Below are 22,282 nucleotides of genomic sequence, written 5' to 3'. Positions count from 1 at the left end.
TTTGATAATTGATGCACAGGGAAGTGCTTTAATGAATTATTGAAACGCTTGGCTCAGGTGTGTGTCTCCCGGGGACAGAATACAGAATCACTGGTTAGCAATTAGACCATCAATGTTCCTTACCCAGTTGACCATAATTAAAATAATTTTATTCTTGGTTTGATATTGGGAATTAAAACTCACACCTCAGTTACCTGGTAAAAGGTTTTCAAGGCTAATGGCATGAGACATGAGGGTTTTAAAATGCGAACCTGTGTTCTTCCTCTGAATATAGAATTCCTCAATCATTCATGTCTGATTAAAGTTGTATTTGACTAATTGATAATGACTTTTCAATTAGGTAAAAGCATATTTTATTTAGAAATTACATTTATTTACGTTGATTTTTCTCCTCTTCAGGATGCCTAGTTTCTGCATCCAATTTGATCTAACTGCCACAACTCATAGGAAGCCTTTGCAGGGTAACTAGCAGTCATTCCCCAAACACAGCCTGATATAATCAGGCTTTGGAGAAAGGCACTGTATAAAGTCACAGCATTATTTTGGAAGAATACATAGGAAACTTCCCCAGTCCCCATAGAGATAGCCACAGAGACGTTTAGCTGGGTGTGAACAAGGGAAATGAAAGCTGATCTCCTGTGAGATCATGCTTTTTTCTACTTGGTGGTGGTCACAGGCATTTCTCCAGGTGAGGGAAAATTTATCACATTCATTTTGACGATTTCTCTTTTCTGTCCATCATTGCAGAAGTAATGAAGGGCCATGTTGAATGAAGAGGGGGCAGACTGCTGGCCTGGGGCAGCTTCCTGCTGTCTGCCCAGTAGGGATTGGAAGAGAAATCCTCTCCAGTTCTTTAGGGGCCTCAAGGAAGGAGACAGAGCTGTTTCTGCCAATGGCCCTGCCAGGCAGGAGAGGTGACCCCATTACCCCTAAAGGAACAGTGGCTCCTGTTGCCAAGGCCTCATCATCAGGAGAAGTTGACTCTTCCCCCTGCTGAGCTTTCGGGGAGTCAACAGAGCACAGCTGGCCCTTTGGGGTTGCCAGGTTTCCCTAGGGAGTGAGGTGATTTCTGTGGAAGTCCCATAGGCTACAGTTTTAGAACAGCTATCATATATTAATGGAGACAAGTCTATGCAGAGTCATGATCAGTTCTATCTAACCTCTAACTTATCTCTTGACTCTTATTTTTCCCATTTCTAGAGCCACAGCCATAATTTTGTCTCTCATTGTTTACACTGTATTCAGTTCTTGACCAATCTAAGTGCATTCAGTTTCTTTCTACTCCAACTGTTCTGGACTCTGTACCATGTCACCAGAGTTATTTTCCTAAAAACACAGATAGGATCATATAGTCTGCTTCTCAAAAACTTCCTATGGTTTATAAACTCTAAATTTTTAAGATTAGACTTCAACATACCGTATGTGGACTCCATACTGTATCTTTGGTTTTAACTCTGACAATAACTCCCCATGGAGCCAATACTCCAATCTAACTAGGTCGTTCATCTTTGCCTGGACCTATCTCCACGGCTCTACTCATGATTTGCCTATAGCTGGAATGGCTTCATCTTTCTCCTCCACCTTTTCAAATCTCCTAGACTTTCAAGGTTCAAGTCAAGGGTCAACGATCCCCGGCTGGAGTTTTCTAGCACCGGCTTATGTGAAGTGGTTGTTATCACATACTATTTTGTGAGTAATCAATGCTTCTCTCACTCACTCTGCTATAAATTCCTTTACCAAGAGAAAAACATTTCACTACATAATTAAAGACGAAAGGTAGCATAGGCAGTTTATTGATCAGTGTGAACTTGGTAGGGCACAATCAGGAAACTGCTTTATTACTTTCCCATCACTGCTTGCAAACACTTTATGTCAGCTTATTCTTCCCTGCCTTTTGGTGACATCTTGAGCAGGTCCCAAATCTTAGCTGTAGATGAATTCAGCCAGAAGAACAGTTTCTTCAGATATTAAAAAATCTCATTCAGTCAGAAATAAAGGTTTTCATTTTTTATCCAATTTAAAGCTTCTTCTCCCCTCACCCTCAACACAGGTTTCACTTGTGGTTCTGGAAGAAGCCGTGAAGAAGGTAGAGGACTTTGTCTTTTCTTTTCCTTCTTGTTTTACCTTCTCTCCTCGCTTTGCTTCCGGCTCCTCCAAGCTTGGAGAAGGAGGGATCAGCGGAAAGGGACCAATGGCCATTTTACTTAGCTGGTGCTGTTTGTAGATCTCTCTTGGTTGTTGTTTTTGTTCTGTTACACCAAACACTGGCTCTCTCCTTCAGGGTGCACGTGCATGCTTGTGTGTGCATGTGCATGTGTGTGTGTGAGTGTGTGTGTGTAGAGACTGTTACCACTAGGACAAGGGTGCTCTCTGACACCACTGGTGCATTCTCTGGCAGGCTGATCTCTTGGGATCACCTCCCTTAACTTCTGCCTTGGAAGGGCAACCCATCTCTTTCTTCCCTTGGCAGGCAGTTCTCTTGGATAGAGTGCTTCAAAGAAATTGCAAGCCTAGGGCTGGCCCCGTGGCTTAGCGGTAAAGTGCGTGCGCTCTGTTACTGGCAGCCCGAGTTCGGATCCCGGGTGCGAACCAACGCACCGCTTCTCTGGCCATGCTGAGGCTGCGTCCCACATACAGCAACTAGAAGGATGTGCAACTATGACATACAACTATCTACTGGGGCTTTGGGGGAAAAAAGGAGGAGGATTAGCAATAGATGTTAGCTCAGAGCCGGTCTTCCTGAGCAAAAAGACAAAGATTAGCATGGATGTTAGCTCAGGGCTGAGCTTCCTCACAAAAAAGAAAAAGAAAAAGAAAAAAAAACCTGAAAGAATAAATAAATTGAGATTTGTAAAAAAAAAATTAAAATAAAAAAGAAATTGCAAGCCTGGTTATTTACCCACTTGGCCCATGGGAAATCTCCCTATCCTTGTCCTGACAAATGGCAAAAGTAGCAAAAGCACAAGCTTCTCCCTCAGTTGCCCAGTCTTATCTTGCTGTCACGGCACTTCCATCCATGGTCTAGCCTTCAGACCACTCCACACAAGAGCAGACATCAGCCTCTCTTCATGTATGCCTCTACACTCCTGGGCCATATGACGTTTTCTTGGAAACTCTTTAGTCTCCAATCCAGAGGTAACTCACAGTGGGAAGATGCTCTTTTATAACCCAGTAGGATCTAATCAGAGTAAAATGCCTCTCTTCTCATAATTTCTCTCCTCAATGTCTTCAAGGGGTTCTCTGGGGGCCTTTTCTCTTAAGTTCGGGGTTGGGAAAGTGGACTCCCCCCTTCTCTCCTAGATATTTAGCATCTCTCTGTAGAAAAAGGAAGTTTTTGCTATCCATAGCTAATAAAAAAGCCTCCAGTTTTGAGGCTTTAACCATATACCAAGATATCAAGAAAAGTCCTTTTTAACATTCTGTTAGTGGAGAATGGGATTAGTATTGGAGTTCTTCTTCAAGGGAGAGAATGACCCAAAGTCACACTACTTATAAATGACTGGTACCTGGTCAAATCAGTTCCTCTTACTAATCTTGACAGGGCTCAAGTGTAGGAAATGAGGAGTCTGCAAAGGGCAGAGAGGTAGGAGATGAAAGCCAGGAAGAAGAGCACTGCTTTGCAATTCTCAGGTCACAATGGCAGATTTCATTCTCAGGTTTCAATGGCAGGTTTCCTCAGTCTATCCTGTCTAGAACACTACTGGGTGACGAGAAAAGATGCCTTCTCTAGTTTCTCTTCAACTTAAGGGCTCTGTGGTACCCAGTGACAGCCATATCTTCAAAATGACAAATGGTTATAATTTCTCCCTTAAATTATACTTTTCCTAAAAACTGTCAACCCAAGGTTTCCAGAATATTGAGAAGAGAAAATATTGGGTGCTTTAATCAGAAAATTTGACCATTGACTGTGTAAGCTGGGTGTTCTATATCCAGCTTAGAGTCTAGTCTTAGTGGCCAGGTATAACAGACATTTGTTATTGTGTCAGCCCAGAAGAGCACCCCTGTCCTAGTGGGTAACACCCCCTACATGTGCATGCGTGCGCGCGCGCACACACACACACACACACTTGCCTTGTGGTTCTATGGGGCTGCCAAACTACACTGGCAGTAATGATTGGGGCAGGAGCCGCCATGATCCAGGCTGGGACAAGTCAAGTCTTTTGTAAGGTGATGAGCCATGGTTCTTTCCTGTCTAGTGGCCTGGGAAGATGAAGCCACCCAGATGAGAGAAGCAGAGACCAGAGACAGAAGTGAGTCCAGATGGTGTTCAAGGCCCAGATCCAGTTGTTCCAGAAGCAAGGCCCTTGCCCTTTCTGCAACTGGGTTGTGTGAGCCCACTGAGTCTTCTTTCTACTTAGGCTGGCCTGAGTTGGGTTTTAGTCACTTGAAATGGAAAAGTCCTGAACTAAACACACAGGATGCTGAGTTGTTAGAACGTAACTTTGGCTGCAGTCCATTTTCCTGGTTTTGGGCAACATATTTCATTGTCTAATTGTCCTGTTTTCTTTTTAGAACATTTGTTAAATAGCATTTCTCATGAATGAAAAGAGCTTGGAGTCAGAAGTTCTGGGTTTAGCTTCTGCTTCAACTCTTGTTATCATGTGACTTTGAACAAGACACTAATTACGTTTCCTTATGTGTAAAGTGGATTTTATAATACTTAAGAAGGCTGCTCACAGAATTGTTAGGAAGATCAAACAGAAAATACATATAAAATTACTTTGGAAGCTATAAATTGCTAGACAAATGTAAGACATCATTATTAACAATAGCAACAGTATTTTGAATACTGCTTTGAAGTAATATTATGGCATTTCATTTGGCAGTATCTGAGAAAACATTTTGACGTCTCGGAGAAAACACCTATAGGAACATACATATCTTCTCTATACTTCCTGATGTGCTAAGAGAGATTCACCTGGGTTACTAGGCATCTAGATTCTAGAAGGTAAATGATTCCTTTAGAGATGCAAATTTAGTATGAATTTGTTTAAACAAAAAAAAATTTTTAACATCAAATACCTAGTTTAGTGTTATCATATTGAAGAAATGGGAGTTTTCATGGACAAGGAGATAGGCGAACCCCGTACTGAAATAATAGACATTTGATGAGGAGCGGGATAGGCTGAGTGCTTCAGGGAACACTGGCCAGGATATCATTGGTCATTTGGTAGTATGGGAGTAAAGAGAGTAGGTTGTAGGAGGTGAATAAGGAAGAGGAAGTGCCTCCTTAATATCCGAGCTAAGGGCTGGTCTTATCCTCTCCTTGAAGAGGCCTAATGAGAGATGGTTTCTGTGGAAACCAGGCCCCACCCACACCATCATCCAGCCTTGGGAGCAGAACTGGTAGGATGGAAGCATGTCAGGGAGAAGAACACATCTAATCCTGGGCCTGAGTCATACACTCGCTGAGGAAGTCAGCCTCCCAAGGACTGGCCCAGGGTTAGTTCTGCTCGTAAATGGGAACTCTTTGGAGAGGTATTTTTGAGCCTGTACAGTCACACTTCTTTGCAGCTTAGCGAGAATGGTGGTAATTTAAGCTTTATCACAGACACAGACCATTAAATCAGAGTTTGTTACTGGTAAAAATAATAGAAGGCCCTAGAAAGCCCTTTAGAGTCTCCAAAAGCATTAGGATGGTCCAATTTAAAGTACTGTAGCATGCTAGCAATACAGTGAATGCATATTGGTGGAACTCCATTCAATCTCTGTTTAAACTCCCAGTTCAGCTTTGTTAAAGACCTGGGAGTAAGTAATTAACTTCCCAGAATTCCCATACAAGGTTCTTTGAAACGGGCTGATTTTAGCATTATTGATTTTGTATTATAGATAAAAAATTATGCGTCAGAGAGTCGCCCTGTTGTGGTAGAGAGTGGTGTCAGACTGATCTAGATGTGAATCTCAATTCTGCCACTTAGTTGTGTGACCTTGAGTAAGTTAACTTCCAGGAGTCTCCACTTTCTCATCAGTTAAAGGAAGATAATGATAATCATTAGCTAAAGGATTGCTGTGAAGATTAAAGTTAAGAAAAGTAAAACATCTAGGGCATTAACTGGCAGTTGGAGGAGGCTAAACAGATGACAGAAGCCATTATTCTGATTATGACTAGTAATTTTTGACCTTGACTGGGTTGTAGCTGTGGGTCCTACAGTTTGGGAGATGGGATTCATTGACATCTCCTCTGATATGCAGATCGTCTCTCAGAGTGAACAGTTACTTGCAAGACAACCTCACTAGTTGCTTTAGACTTTTATGGGCTCAGATCTGCACCTCAACGCAATGGCTTTAGGATCTCAGCAAACATCAAGTTTGTGTTTCACCGAGGAGATGAAGGTCCAGAGAAGTAAAGTAATTTCCCAAGATTACAAATTCAGTGAGTGGCTGGCCTGGGCTCTGGCCATGCTTAAAGCTTGTGTTGGCTCTGCTTTGCCCTTCACAACTCGGTCAGAGCACGTCACTCCACTGCTGTTTCCTGTCCATATCCCTTCAGTGTTTTGACAGTTTCCTTTCCCTGGAAGTCATTTGTTCTCCTTTCTTTCCCTAACTCTCTCTCACCACCTTTCTCTTTGGATGCTGATCTTTCAAGGTGTAGCCCAGATCCACCTCCTCCAATTTCCTCTGCCCCAGTCCCTTTCAGCAGATGAGCTCAGCACAGTCTGTACAGCATTCCTTTTAGGACAAATCACAGTGTATGGTAGTGGTTGTTTATGTCTCTGTCTTCCTCAGCAGACAGACAGGAGTGCAGAGGCAAGGCTTCACATATCTCTTACCTGCTGGGGTTCTAGATTAGAATGTATCGACTGTAGTCTCCAGGCCTGCACACCAGATGCACATTATTCATATGGCAAATCAATGAACGAGGATTTTTGATTCCCCATCTTGTTTTCTACCTCTTGCGCCAGCTGTTTATCTCCACGCACCTCCCTAAACTGCCCTTGAGGAGAGCTCTGCTAGAGGAGACAGATTTTGTCACTGCCTCGACTCACCTCCAAATAATGCCCAGTGCGGCTGCTTGATGCTTTTACACTCAGGGCTTATTTTGTCCTTCTTCAACTTGGGGCACTTTGGACATTTGGCCTGGAGGTTGTTTGTCTTGGTTTGCAGTGTGCGTTAATTTTAATTTAAGAGTAAAAACCTCGTTTGCGAAAACAAGGATTTTAACTTTTGTCAATGCTTTCTTTTAAAATGAGTTGCCTCTTTCTCCAGGAGGTGGCAGTATAACACAATAGTCTGGGCAAACTGCCGTTTTTGACTATTTTAGGCTCACTTCAGCATCCCAGCAACAGGGGTCTCCTTCTGGGTTAGATTTCTACAGTAATTCTAAATTAAAAAGATAGAGTCTATCTAAAGATTTGATCTATCAGTCATCTTTTCACTGCCAGTCGTTCTCATATATTTCCTTAGCTAGGAAAATTTAGCTCTGGTTATGTAAGAATTCCTTTATACCTGACACTTGAAAATATAAAACAAAAGATCTTTAGGAAAAATTCTCTTTAATTATTTTAGTATATGCATCATTAGTCTTAATGAATTTTTTTGTTGCTATATTTAATTCACTATATTATGTTAGCTGAGGTAAAATTATTTGGGCTACTGATGTGACCTCAGTTGAGAAAAGGGTTTTTTTGGAATTTATTTGAATGTTGTAAGTTCTAGACATATGTATATTTATTGGAGCATGTGTCTTTCAAAGAGTTATTTCAGCCTCCCAGAATTATGGTTTGTTTTTTAGACTCAGCACAGTTTACAGAATTAGATTTCTTTAATTTAGTTTCTCAGATTTTGTTTAGTTATCCATAAGTCCTAGGGAATTTCTTAAATAAAACTTAAGAAGAAAATATTTATCAGACCAAGATGAATGATATATCAGAGGAGCCAAGAAATAGTTTTCAGGGTGTGCCTAGTTAAAATTTTGGATACCAAGAAGCAAAGATCAGAAGCAAGTTAGCAAGTCAGAAGTTAGCAAGTCAGAAATCTATTAATTAAAGGCTATATATATTACTTATTATTCTCTGAAAAGACAAAGAGTAGCAAATTGCTCAATTATGATTAATAAATAGTAGTTACTTATGGTATTTCAATTCATTTGTATATAAATATGCATTTCAACATCTTTAGTATATTTTCTCATTCTGGAGGCAAGAAATCTTCCTACTGTGGATCCCAGACCCTGCAGCCCTGTTTACTCTCTATAAAAATTTAACTTCTTTTTCCACTGTGCTGACCACAAAGTAGACAACAGACTCCAGAGTGTGAGTAGCAATGAGGTCTCAAGGGATGAGTGGAAGGAAAGATCTAGCACAGAGTGTCCCTACAGATACTGACTCTTCGCTCGTTTCTTCATCCAACAAATACTTATTCAGTGCCTACTATCAGCAGTCACTGTGTGATGTGGTAAGGACACAGCCAGCCAGACAGGCAGACATGCTCTCCGCTGACATTCTTGTGGACCAAGAATTTCTCTCTTTCACCCATAGCTGTTTTCTGCTCCTAAGATTGCATTTAGATGGATGGGGAATGTCTTGCCTTCATCTCTCTTGTCTTGTAACTTTTCTCCCCTGGGTTCTATCTCATACACATACAGAGGAAGATGGTGAGAAGACACATAGGAGAACAGCATATGAAGACCGAGAATTGGAGTGATGCATTACAAGCCAAGGAACGCAGGGGGCTGCCAGAAGCTGGGAGAAAGTCCTGGTCCAGTTCCCTCCCAGGAGCCTTCAGAGGGAGCATGGCCCAGCTGACACCTTGATTTCAGACTTTTGGCCTCCAGAACTGTGAGACAATATCTTTCTCTTGCTTTAAGTTTGTGATACTTTGTTACAGCAGCCTCAGGAAACTAATATGGATTTGGGTTCCATCTTTTTGCTTACCAGTATGGGAGATTTCTGTGACCTTCTCTTCCTGATCGCCAGCTTGGGCGTTAGCCCCATCATTCTATTATCCAGTCCATCCATCGCGTTTTTTATTATTTTATTTTATTTTTTTGTGAGGAAGATTGGTCCTGAGCTAACATCTGCCAATCCTCCTCTTTTTGCTGAGGAAGACTGGCCCTGGGCTAGCATCCATGCCCATCTTCCTCCACTTTATATGGGACGCCGCCACAGCATGGCTTGACAAACGGTGTGTCGGTGCGTGCCTGGGATCCGAACCAGTGAACCCCGGGCCGCCGCAGTGGAGTGCGTGCACTTAACTGCTTGCGCCACCAGGCCGGCCCCCATTTTTTATTTTTGTAATCATATCCTAAATGTCCATGAGGATTCTTCTTGTTCTCTTTCCACGGAAACTCTTCTAGATTTTGGATGACGATAATTAGATTTTAAAAATAAGCATCTTTGTTTCCTCTAGGTTCAATTATTCTGGTGGTTTATTCCGTTTCTTTTCTTTTTTATATTGATGTAACAAGTTATGATATCAGATCATCCGTTGAAGAAAAGACACTGATAGTTTATAAGGCCCTATGTCTGGGTAGCAGGTGTGGGATTCCTCAGTGGAAATGGTTCTCCCCTAGTGGCCAGGCTGACTGTGGCCTCTGAGTAAGTGGATGATAACAGGCGGGCTTCCCTCCCTGTGGGGTGTGGGGTGTAGCAGAGGCGATTGCCAAAATAAGGAGAGTTTACTCAGGTTTGGAGTGCTTCAATGTGTTTCACTCCTAAGCAGAACTATTTTTCCTCTTTTCCCTCAATGTCTAATATGTAGATCAAGGGTAACTGAATTTATTCCCTATTCTAACACTTAAAGAATGCACTGAAAAAAATTGTGTAATGGGATAATATTTTTGAAAGAAACTATCATTGATAAAATTCTTTTTCTTTGTAATTCTTGTTATATTTGGCTGTTTGCCCACTGAAGCTGAAGGTTCTCTTGCTTTAGAGGAAGGCAATGCAGCATCAAGAAGAGGAAAGTCATCGCTCAAATAACACAGCATAGAAGAAGCAGAGCTTTCATTTGCAAAAGCAATGGTTTGTTGAAAGAGGGAAAAAGATTTGTTGGTTCCAACTAGTCAAACTTGGCGGGCTTTGACCCAGCTCCCATTGCGGTTGGAGGAGGGTGGGGTGTGGCGGGGAGAGGAAGACTCTAGGTCTTTAGGATCACAGAACTTAGAGGGATTGTCCCCACCTCCTGTCTATAATTCTGGGCTGGGGGATACCTCTAAGTAGCATGCTCTATGTCAACATGAGGCAGCTTCTTAGAATGAAATGGGTGGTATGGTGTCATTAGTTAGACTGGGGGCCTGAGATAGGGCCTTCCAGGTCCCCATAACCTCACATGTGTGGAGGAGAGCCAGATGTTTTGCATGTCTGGGTAGGGGGACAAGTGGTAGGTAGATGAGAGCTGAAATCTAGATAGGGATAACCACGATGTAGGGTAAAGGTTTGGGGCTGGACAGACAAAGCTAGAGATCAGTTAGAGCATGCAACTGTGTCTCCAGGACTAGTACTTAGCAACAACTTAGAACTTAGATAGGGCTGAGTCAGAAGGAGGATGGCCATACCATGCCAAGAGACCAGATGAAGAAATGACAGATGTGCAAGGTATCCAGGGAGGACAAAAGTCTCTTTTTCAAGATCTGCTACATTCCATTTGAATCCAGTGGAAGCTAGCTGAGAAAGATAAAACTTCAAATGATCCCTCCCACCATCATGACTCTCCCTAGAATCAAGATGCCGTCCTGGAGAGGAGGAGAATGGGAGAAATTTGAGCTTAGCAATTTGGAAAGGAAAACAATCCTGATATAGAATTTGATTTTGAACTGACTGAGTTTGAATTGTGAATGGACTGAGAATTTACCTGTAAGAGACCAAGATCTGGATCAGAAGGAATCTACTTCATGAGATCAAGGGCTCACTGCTATCCATTGACTTCATACCTAGGAAAGAGGACCTATGCTCTGATCAGTTTTGGACGTTCCTCTTCCCACAGGATGGGCAGCCCTGGGGGCTAAAGCGATGTGCCCACTGGAGGCTGCACACCTCTTGTAAACTGGGTGCTGGAGTTTGCATTATTCCTTGTACAAATGGTTCTGAGCCTGCTTCCAAGGCCTGTGTCATTCTTTTCTTTAGTTCTCTTTCCTGGGCTGCCTTACTGCGGCTTGGAGTTTATACCTTAATGCTGAGGGGCACCCAAAGGATGCTATTTTTATTGATAGAGTAGGACATGTGGACTTCGATGTCCACCTGCATGTGCCTGTGGGCTGTTGAGGTGCAGGCAGAACAAGTGGGAAGAGAAAGGGGTTGGCCATGGACTGTTGTACTTTCGCACATTGCCATAAAAAGCTATACAACTTTAAGAAGGAATTCTACATGCAAACCAGGCCTTCCAGGTTGATTTGAAGGCATAATTATCAAGGTAGGAGGATAGAACAGAATTCAGCAGTTTATCAGTTTGGTTTATAACTTCTAAATGCTTAGACATAACGCACCTGGGCCTTCATTTGCCGTCTTACCCTGGGCCTTGCATGTGTTAGGAGCAGGCCAGCTGCTCTCACTGGAAACCATACTTTGGGGCTTCGTTGAGTTCAGTTATGGAGATAAAGAAGGTTATATTTATGCATATTTGAGTTGTGACTGTATGTTTGAAAACTGTTACCTATGCTGGAATTATTGTCTATGAGGTGATTTCAATTACTATAAAAAGTTAAAATTTAATTCTTGGAGCAGCGTTAAGCAAAGGAAAAATACTTAGCAAGTCTGTTTTCTTCTATAGCTTTTAAATTTGTGGACTTGGGGAGGGATAGGCTGTGGAGAGGGGGAGGGAAATAACACTGCTCCCGCGTTGGCATTACATGTAAGCGCAGACCCCATTTTGTCTTGCTGGTCACAGCCTTTCCCTCAGCTGTCTGCCTCCACTTACATGCCGTTCAGTCTTGCTTCCTTTTTTCTGGCTTGTGATGTAATTCTTTCTTTCTCTCACTTATACTTCTAACTTATCCTTCTTTCCTCAATTTCTCCCTTTGTGTACTACTTCCGGAAGCCCTGGATAAGTTTTCCTCCCAGTCCAGTGCAGCCGGGAAAGCTCTCTGGCCTTGTGACTCTCCTGCAGTCCTGCCCTGGCTCACCTGATGCCGAGAGCAGGATGTGGGCCAAGTTCATTCTCGTTGTCTTCCATTCTAGTTACTACTGATGGAAGAACAAGCCAAAACGTAGGAGAAAGACACGGAAACAACAAACATTTTGGTGTTGCCACAGAGTTCCATAACTGAAGAAGATTCAAGCTGGAAGGCACCCTTGAGGTCACTTTTGGGTCAGAAACTGCATCCTGGAGACTCTGAGTCTACACTGCCCAGCCAGCATGAGGCCTTCCGTCCTGACAGATGGTCTGGGCCTTTGCCTTTCCAGTGAATTATACCATGTAATCTCTGCCCCTCAAGAGTTCATTTTGTCCAGTTTTTATTGGCACTCTAAGAAACAAAAACAGATATTCCTTTCTCCTTAACATATTTCCAGATGGATCTACCCCAAGAAATATTAGACCAAAAAAAAAAGGAAGAAACTCTTGTCCCTGCCAATTGGCCATATAACTATTGCTTAATTATTTCTTTGAAGGTGGGAATGATGGTCTTGGCTAAAACCAGTGCCTTTGTGGAGGTACCCTCACTTTAGATACTGCTCCTGGATGCCAAATAGGTAATCAGAACAGCAAACAATAAAGACTGACTACTTCAGTCACAGGTAAGCTAATAAAAATATATTACTTTTCTAACATCACTTATTTCTATTTACATAAGGAGAATATGTGCATTACTATTTTTTAATTTTATTTTAGTCCGTTTATTTTATTTTTGCTCTAACTTTATTAGAAGATTGAGATAAGGAATTGCCTCATTTCTGAAGTCTCTTTTCTGTCACATACATCACTCATCTCTGAGCACAATCTCATTGCTATAGGCTGAATGTTTGTGTCTCCAAAATTCATATGTGAAACCTAACCCCCAATGTAATGGTATTTGGAGGTGGGGCCTTTGGGAGGTGATTAGGTCATGAGGATGGACCCCAAATGAATGGGATTAGCACCCTTATAAAAAAGGTATCAGAGAGCTCCCTCACCCCTTCTACCAGATGAGGACACAACAAGAAGACAGATATCTATGAATCAGGAAGCAGACTCCCACCAGACACTAAATCTGCCAGCGCCTTATCTTTGGACTTCCCAGTCTCCAGAACTATGAGAACTAAATTTCCATTGTTTATAAACCACCCAGCTTATGGTATTTTGTTATAGCAGCTTGAATAGACTAAGATACCCACTTACTGCCATGTCATCCAGAACAAAGACCACCCACCTCAAAAGACATCAGCACACACTCAAAGCCAGGCTTTAACTCTTTCTTGCTCCTGTTATTCATACATAGCTACTTTCTTTGAAAAATAATTTGAAACAATTTACATGCAAAATTTATATGTATATAAAATCATATATAATGATAATATAATAATCATTACCATAATTATAATTATTATAATATAAAATAATAATAATGATGATATAATCATATATATATGTACAAAATCTTGGAATTGGGTTCTGACTCATAACCTTGGCAGCCAAATGTGTTCTATCTCTGTGGCGAGAAATTTAGGACTAGAGACTTTCAGTTGCCCACTGTCCAGCTCTTTGGGTCAAATTATAAACTTTTATGTTCTCTGATTCTTTGCTCAGGTCTAGTATCACCTCAGCACCATCAGATCATTGCCAGCTGACTCCCAGATACAGGCTCTAGTTTTCATCATTTCTTCCAATATAAACATTCAAGGTTCTATCTGAACACCATATGTAAGATTTAGTTTTCTTACCTAGACTTTCAGATCTGTACATGTTCTTCAGGTTTGTTATGCTTATCTACCCTCCAAGTCTAAGACCATAATCTCCGCCCAGTCCACTGGCCCATCCGAGCCCTGCCCTCAAGCATGGCCTTTGGGGCAGCTCCCTCGCAGTGCATTGCTCCCATTGGGTTCTAGTTGGTGTCTAGACTCTAGACAGCCCTAGATTCTTACAGTGTCTTGGTGTTTGTTAGATGTCAGAATTGAAAGTTTGATATCATTACCTTTTTAAGAGCTAGCCTCTTTGTTAAAGATGTTATTATCTCCTGGATTGTGGTTTTAAAAAATATTTTAATTGTCATTCATAATGTAAATGATTCCAGGAAGGCCTTCTGTTACCAGATAGTTTTTCCTAAAACATTCCTTTATCATTTCTCTTCCTTCTACGTGCAGAATAAAGGCCTTCTGAAGTGTGGTCTCAACCACAATTTATTTTTTTTCTACCACTCCCCTACAAGAATCTCTGCTGTATTCAAACTAGTTTGTGGGTGCACCCTACAAATACCGTGCTTAGCAAGTACTGTGCCATACCATTTTCCTCGGCTAGTACCCTTTTCTGAAGAACTGTCACCTCTTCTTCAAATATACACAGCCTTGTCAGACCATTTCCTCTTCTGAACTTAATATTTATTTCACCAATTCAATAAATATTTATTTAGTGCCTGTTGTGTGCAGGTACTAGGTACTAGTGACATAGTGCTGGATAAATTGAATAAAACAGTCCTCCCTGCCCTCATGGAGTTTCCATTCTAGTATCAAGGTGAGCAATGATTAGAGGAAAAAATGTATTGACTTGAGAAGAGAAGTAAAGAGGATAGCAGAGCTGGAGCAACTATTTTAGCAATGAAGCCTCAGGCAAGAAAACAAAGCTGAATATACCCAGGCCTTGGGTCTATATTTGTCTCTGCTGGGAGGGAAGGTGAAAGTTGAGTGAATGACAGAGGATTCTGTTAAATTCTGCCATGCTCCAATATGATGTTATCATGGGTAGAATAAATGTTGCTGAACTTTGGGTACTAGGAGGGGGGCTGTGACAATATTTACGTGGAATCATAGAGGTTTTCTCTTTGGCTAAGTGCCAGCAGAACTTTGATGAAAGAAGGCTGGGGAGCCAGAAACAGGAGATCTGGACACAGTGTGATTATATCATAGAGCACAGAACCCATAAAACAGTCCTGATAAGCAGTGAATGTAGGTAGACTAAAGTCACATCTAGAAGGGTGGGGAAGTGATGCAGCAAATAGTCATCACACATGAGACAGAAAGATGGACTCAAGACATCTCCTTGGAAGCACAGCAAAGTGGTTAGTCATTGAAAGAACAGGTAAATGGAGAATAAAAAGTCATCAATCCAAGTGTGTGAACTCCACAATTCTTCAATACACGAGAAGCCATGGCTAAGTCTTAAGTGGTGCAGATTTATCAATAACTACTGGATAGTACTGGAGGTCTAGAGGTGATTGGCTAATGTTGCCCAGGGGTGCTTGGGATGAAGAAGTCAGTCTCTAGCCTGGCTATAGAAGAGCTAACTAACCTCGCAGCAGTGAAGCAAGACCAGGAATGAGACCACAAGTCCAAGGTTCAAGAGGAGATATTGTCAAAGAAACAAGGATGTGGGCTAGTTAGAACAAAAGTCATGGTAAGGGTGTTCTGGAGTTCCACCAGGACCATGGTCCTGAGCGATTTGTAGACAGGGATAAAAATCTATTTCAGGATGGAGGAATAGGTCTCACCTCCTTTCAAAATAGCTTATCCTACCAGATCTCCTGTGATTGAGTGACCTTTAAAGGGAGTGGTGGCAGAAACAAGAGATTCAAAAGTAAAACACATGGTCAGAAACCAGAAAGAGGGTACCTAAAAAGCCAGAGGCACCTCAGGAGCCCAAAGATCTCAAGAGAGCAGGACAAAAGAAAGAAGAGCAGGGCTGCACCGGTAGAACAATAGCAGTGATGGTTAATTTAGGAATTAATTTTGTTAATGTTACCCTGGCTGCTGAAAAATGGAGAAAGCGATAGGGAGCATCTTGTTGAGGAAAGGTCATTCCCCCTGGGAGAGGGAAGAGAGAAATAGCTATTTCTGTTGAACAGATCCTGACAAGGGAAAAGTACTTTTATAACCCTGTGGTGCGAATTGTTTATTAGATGGTGATTTCCCCAGAGATGTAGGACTAGGGCAGCCAAAGAGCCTGGAGAGTGAGCAACGGGGCAGGGTCTTCAAAGGGGAGAGATGTGTAATTAACAAGTTTGCTTTGGACCGTCTCTGCCTATGTTCCAGTGTTTAGCTTTACATTAAAAATCTTCAGAGGGATTTTATTATGGGCTTTTGAAGGAGATTGATTTTATTCAATGTTTTGATTAGTTTTTAAGACCCTCGAGCCATTTGTTATTCTCACCCTCTGTAGATTAGGACACCATTTAGAAATTTGACAGTATTTTTTCCCTAAACATTTTGTCCTTTTGTGGTTGTCAAATATTGAATTAGATCTTGTTATAAACAGACCAGGAACTGGCATTGTTGACATTTCCCTTCATTAGGAAGAAACTGAAAGCTGACATTTTCAACCTATCAGCTCTAGTTTGGTCTATGGATAAGAACACAGTATGGGAAATGAGGCAATCTGTTTCCTTTTTGGCTTTCATTATGTACTCGCCGTGAAACAGGAATTGATAAAACAACTTCACTTAATGGATGCCTAAGTTTATCTTCAAAGAAAAGGAAAAGTATTGATTAACTCTAGGATTTAAAGTCTGAATGAATGAAAGAAGGCATTGATTTGAATCCTATGAGATTATTGATTAAACCTAAAAAAGTTTGAAATCTGAATGAATGAATGAATGAATGAAGACATTGATTTGAGTCTTGATTTGGCCTCTTATTAGTTAGTTAACTTTTTGGTTTTCATCTTCTTTATTTGCAAAATTGAAAAAATATCAATAGCTACTTTCCCTGCACCAAAGGATTATTATGAGGGATCAATTAGATAATGTAGTGAAGTGCTTTACATACTGTGAAGCACTAGACAAATGTTAGGTTTTATATTACATATTATGTAGGCTTAATGAAATAGGTTATTTGGTTAGATTAATTGAGGGACTTCTGGAATAATGTGAAGTTCAGGCATGATCTGTGGTTGAGGTTTTGGAGAGATAAGTCCTATTTCACTCTTCTGGAACTCATCACTAGACTAAATTGATGAATGTATTTTCTAACCTAAACCTCTCAAAAGTTTGAGACCACAGTTTCAAAACCAATCTTAGAGAATTATCTGGTTGGAGGTTGAGGCTGAAGCAGCTAATACTATGGTAGTTTGTATGCATCAATTTGATTTTTTGAGGAAAAGGGGGCAAAGTTTGAAAGCAATTGCTTGAAGATCACAGCAAAGTTCCTGAGAACATTGACCTGGTTTGAGAAGTAGCGTACGAATAAAATTCTCCCACCCTACCAAACTGATACTTCAGGCTTTAGAGGTGGCCCAGTAGGAGCTGAGCAGAAAAAAGGGAAGATGAGTAATGCTCAATTCAACTCAGAGGTGAAAGTGGAAAAGACTTTTAAAGTTACCCTTCTTACTTTACATTCTACATTAAATTCACAGTCTATTTTTCCATGCGGAGTAAGTTTTAGTCCTTACTAATTTTGATTAAATTCAGGATAACCAATATTGGGTCAAAATCCACATGGACAGAGTTTTGAGTAAAAGAGATTATCTTTACTTTCAAATTCTGAGTAAGCTAAGGTGCATACAGCTCAATACCCATTGGAGTTTACCCAAGTGGGATGTTAAAATTTTGAATGTCAGTTAACGCAATCAGTAAGGTGCTGACAAAACTAGTCATTCATTTCAGGCGTTAAGTAACTTGATCCTTAATCTGTTATTCTCTTCTTTGCATTAATAAGATGAAGCTTCTGGGCCCACCAAGGAGAAAGAGCCCCTCTTCTACCAGGCTGGTCAGCCCAAGCCTGGGCCCATGGCCTTCTGAGCAGAGGGCTGGCTAGATCTCAGCCCCACTCACACCCCTCCATGGGCACCTGTGTGCAAGCACAATCTATCCGGATAAGGCAACTCTGAAATGATTTTGTTTAACCCAGTCTCCTGAACATGTCTTGAGACAAGACTTGCTGCAAAGATTGCTGAAGGCCAGTGATGTTTTGAGCTTTGTGATAGTCATTTACCAACATGCATTGCTCTTGGAGAAGAAGTTATTGTCTTCTCTGAAAATGTTTTTTTCTGTTTGAACATGATTATTCCTTAAGCACTAGAGAATGCATCTTCTCTGAGTACAAACAGAGGAGGTGGAAATTTCCAAGGAATAGTGGGGATCCTTAGATCTGGGTCTTTATGCCAGTTTCCTGCGTTAACTTTGGAAATTTGCTTAATCTCTTTGAGGCTGAATTACATCATTTGTAAAGATGCAGACAGTATTATTTATTTTATATATTTGAGATAAAGATCAAATGAGTTGGCAATATATGTAAACTTCCTAGCCCAACTCATAGTAGTAGACATTTAACAACTCTTAATTTTCTCCCTACCACCATGGCATGGAAGAAAGAATGCAGCACAGAATGATGAGTCAGCAACACCAGATTCTAAGCAGTAGCTGTGAAATTTATTGGTTGCAACGTTAGATAAGTGACTGAGACTCTATAGCCTAGATTTCTTCTTCTATAAAAATAAGAGGTTGAATTGTCTCTAAGGTTTCTTCTAGCTTGATGAACTTATGATTATTTGCACAGTTTTTTCTAATTCAATTCAATTCTAAACTTAAATTTAGTACAACATTATATTTGTTACCCAAAATGTACTGATGACTTTCACACGGTGTTGGCATCAGTACTTTCTCACACTCCTGCATAGAAAAGAGAGCCAGTAAGTGCCCAAGGATCTGCACTCTGTCCCTTAGAAGAACAAAGGGAGACACTGTCAGTAAATCTTTAGAAGGTATTCTACTTCCATGTAACAGTGATATAGCTCTCTGTATCAAAGAGGTTGAATTTTATTCATTTTAGCGTGGGCTATGTGTCATACTTTTGGATTGCAGAATCAGCATACAAGGATTTTACACTTGGCCTTTAGATCCTCAGAGGACCATTGGTATTTGTAGTGCCAACCTTGAGGGGCCTTGCAACAGGTCATGGCCATTGCTCTCCACGCCCTAGGATAGTTCTAGGCTAGGTAACCGGCCTAGATGAGAAGTCACTGAATTCAAACTGATGTCTGTGGACATAGGTTTCTTGAGGGAATAAATGAACATTTGTAGCCTGTGAAGTTTTTTTCCTCTTAAGTATAGATATCCTTATTTTTAAAATTTTGGAAATTGGTGGTAGCATATAGCTAGAAAATAGAGAATGTCAGCCCTCGCTAATGACTGTGTACAAGAATTCCATCTATGATGATGAAAAGTCTAAGTTTTAGAAGTCTTTGAGAAATTGTGGAGATCTATCTGAGGAAGATTGGCAGAGTGAAAGTAATTTCTCCACAATTCAAAGCTAGCATAGAGGTGGATTCTGAAAAATACAGCAAACTTGCAAAATTGAATGGACTACTGAATTGACTGTGAGTACTTAGAAAAGGAAGCATGATCTCTAGGGACTAGTGCAAATTACTTAGAAATTAACTTTATTTTTATGGTTGACAGACTCATATATTAGGGTCTGAGTACCTAATATATTGGATGGACTATTTCATGCTATCTTTGTGAATAGGCTGGGGAAACATGGATGAGATTGCAGTAGTCAAGTGAATTCATATATATTGAGCAGTTACGTCAATGAGCATGAACTTTCACAGGATCCTGGAGGACCTGGAAGACATGGGGATAGAACTGGATGCAGTTAGCCTGGAAAAGGAAAAAGTTTCATTTTTTTCCCCCTTGAGAGGGAGAGGCATGGTAGCTGTTTTCAAATATTTTAACAGCTCTATCATCAAAGAGGAATTAGACATTCCTTGTGTCTCAAGTAGGACAATTTGGGATCAAGGAGGCAGAATTTTCTCAATACAAGGGAAAAGGTTTCTGTTAATCAGTCTAATGGAATGGACTGTCTTTTGAGGTAGTAAATATTACATCCCGGATGAGTTCAAGAAGAAGCTGGCTATCTGTCTTGGATATTGTCTAGTGGTTGCTTGCAGTAAAGGGAAATTGGACAAGATAATATTCTTTCTAAAATTTTTAGAAGCCAAGATAGGGTTGGAGAAGAAAGAGATCAGAAAGCAAATGAATATCTTCCCCTTTGTCATCACAACTAATGGAACATATTATGTTTTGTCACACAGAAAAGGCTTACATTGCTAAGTGCCCTGCACTAGAGACAAACCAAGAATAAAGAAACCTTCAAGTATGAATAAGAAGGATTTCCTAAAAGCATTACATGTTGATATAAGCCACCAGAAAAGGAGAATATTTTGTGATTTTCTTAAAAGACAAGAACAGTTATCTAATGTATCCAATCCAAGCAGAATTGTTACTGCCATATAATAATTTGAACTATGAATATTGCATTTTCTCTCATATTCTAGAAGCAGTTTATCTGAAAACTAGAACCCTTTGTAAATATAAGTAAATATTTTCTTAGTGTCCCAAAGTTCTCTATGAACTTTCCTTTTCCTTCCTAATCAGATTGTTGAAGGTCTTGATCCCCAGTATAGGAAGTTGGCAGATTTTATACTCTTTTGACCAGGTAACCTATATTGAGAAATACAGTTTATACCATAACTCAGGATCATATATGCATTATAACTGAAATCAAACATTTGAGAAATAATACTTATGTTTTAGTATAATACTCTAAAACTTTCAATTTAATTCAATTTATTAATAATTAAATACTGTTTATGTTCCACTAATTTCACAAGTTTTGCAGGTTGAAAAACACTACTGTAGTCAATAGTCACTGAAAACTCAAATAATGGCAGAATAAATGAGAGAATTCAGGTCTTGTCATTTTGGACATTTGATCAACTTGCTACAGAAAAATAATATTTGCATATTATTGTATGAAAAGTCTAGGGTTTGCAATACATTTATATATTACTCTTTAGTTCCTTTCTTCCTATCTTTTCAGCTTTCCCACCGCCTCTTCCCATGGGAAATCACACACCCCTGGAAGCAGCCACTGGAAACAAGAAAGACTATGAGAGCGATATACAGATAGACTACATTTCATTCTGTGTATCTTAAAGCTTTACATCTAGAGAAGAAAGTTTTAGCCTAAAGCATGTCTGTTTATGAGCACACTCAGGTGACTGCTGAGATAATGGAATTGCTGATACACTGCTCATAGCTGCTTGGGTAACCTTCTTTTATGATCAGGAAGGAAAATGCAGTTTTTAAGATCAAAGTTGACACCTCCTGGAAGCTACATTTATTATAAAAGGCTAAAGTGTCCACATTCTTAGGAATCAAAGGGACTTAAAGCAGAAAGGCAGTAGTATTCAATAGACAAATGAAATTTTTGACAGAACAGCAACCACCTAAGTAGTGACAGGAACAAGAGGTAATTTAATTCTGAAAGGTACCAACTCTGCCAGCTCTGGGGTTAAGCAAGGTGCCCGATATTGTGATAGCCACAGCCAGGGTCTGCCTGGCAAAAATTTCCACTGTCAGTGCAGGGACTGAGAATACTTTTATAATTTTCACCATTTGAGTTTCCCTTGGTAGCGTTTTGAACGCATTTCTGCAGAAAGCAGGAGTTCCGCTCTGCTACTGCAGAGGAAGTCAAATGGAGCGTCATTATAACCCAGTCACCGTCACAGTAATTGAAAAGCCATCGTGGACAAATTCTAACCCTTAAAATGTGGCAACCTCGGATAGTAATGACTGGACTGTGGCTATTCTACTGTCAGCTGCCATCTAATAACAGTGCCACTGTGTTTAGGGTCCTTTTATATGCTCCTCCAACCCCCAAGCTGGCCTTAAATCCACCCATAAGCCTCTTTGCCAGGTAACTCCAAAGAGCATCTCTTAGCTGGGCCCACTTCAAATATTTACTAGAAACTCCTTCACTTAGATCACTAGAAAACTTTTGTAATAGTTTTAAATAACTTTGAAATCTTGGCTGAAGCATTTGAGAGTAACAAAGAGCCTTCATTATTTCTTCTCAAAAACTTTCCAGCAGTTTGAGAGTCTGAAGAGGCCTACCTTCAGAAATTGTGAATACTTAATGAGTGTGCTTCATACTGTGAAAGAAATGATTCTTTTTTTCCCCTTTTTTATCAGGCTAACGTCTTCTGAAATCCCCTTTGCTTTACCAAGAGTTTATCTTTCTAGAGACTGGAAATTGGAGAAAACATTTTCTTGATGTTTATCAAATGTTTATTGTAATTAAAGTGTTAGTGTTGCAGAAGTGGTTTTGTACTCGTGAGCTTCTCTACTGCAAACTTTTATAGCCCATATTATTAATAAAAAGACAATATTGATTTTAATACACTTTAAATGGACTCTGAGAGAGTGTGCAAAGCCTCGATG

The 22,282-nt window shown here is 40.5% G+C and overlaps 1 protein-coding gene across 1 annotated transcript in view; it reads right to left on the bottom strand.

The window, feature by feature from the left end:
- The window catches only part of LOC131411475 (polypeptide N-acetylgalactosaminyltransferase-like 6), a 480,632-nt gene that overhangs the window by 168,296 nt on the left and 290,054 nt on the right, over positions 1 to 22,282 (bottom strand). The window lies entirely within an intron of this gene.

The sequence above is a fragment of the Diceros bicornis genome, chromosome 11 (assembly GCF_020826845.1).
Source record: "Diceros bicornis minor isolate mBicDic1 chromosome 11, mDicBic1.mat.cur, whole genome shotgun sequence".
Classification (NCBI taxonomy): domain Eukaryota; kingdom Metazoa; phylum Chordata; class Mammalia; order Perissodactyla; family Rhinocerotidae; genus Diceros; species Diceros bicornis.
This window is presented reverse-complemented; position numbering and strand designations above follow the sequence as displayed.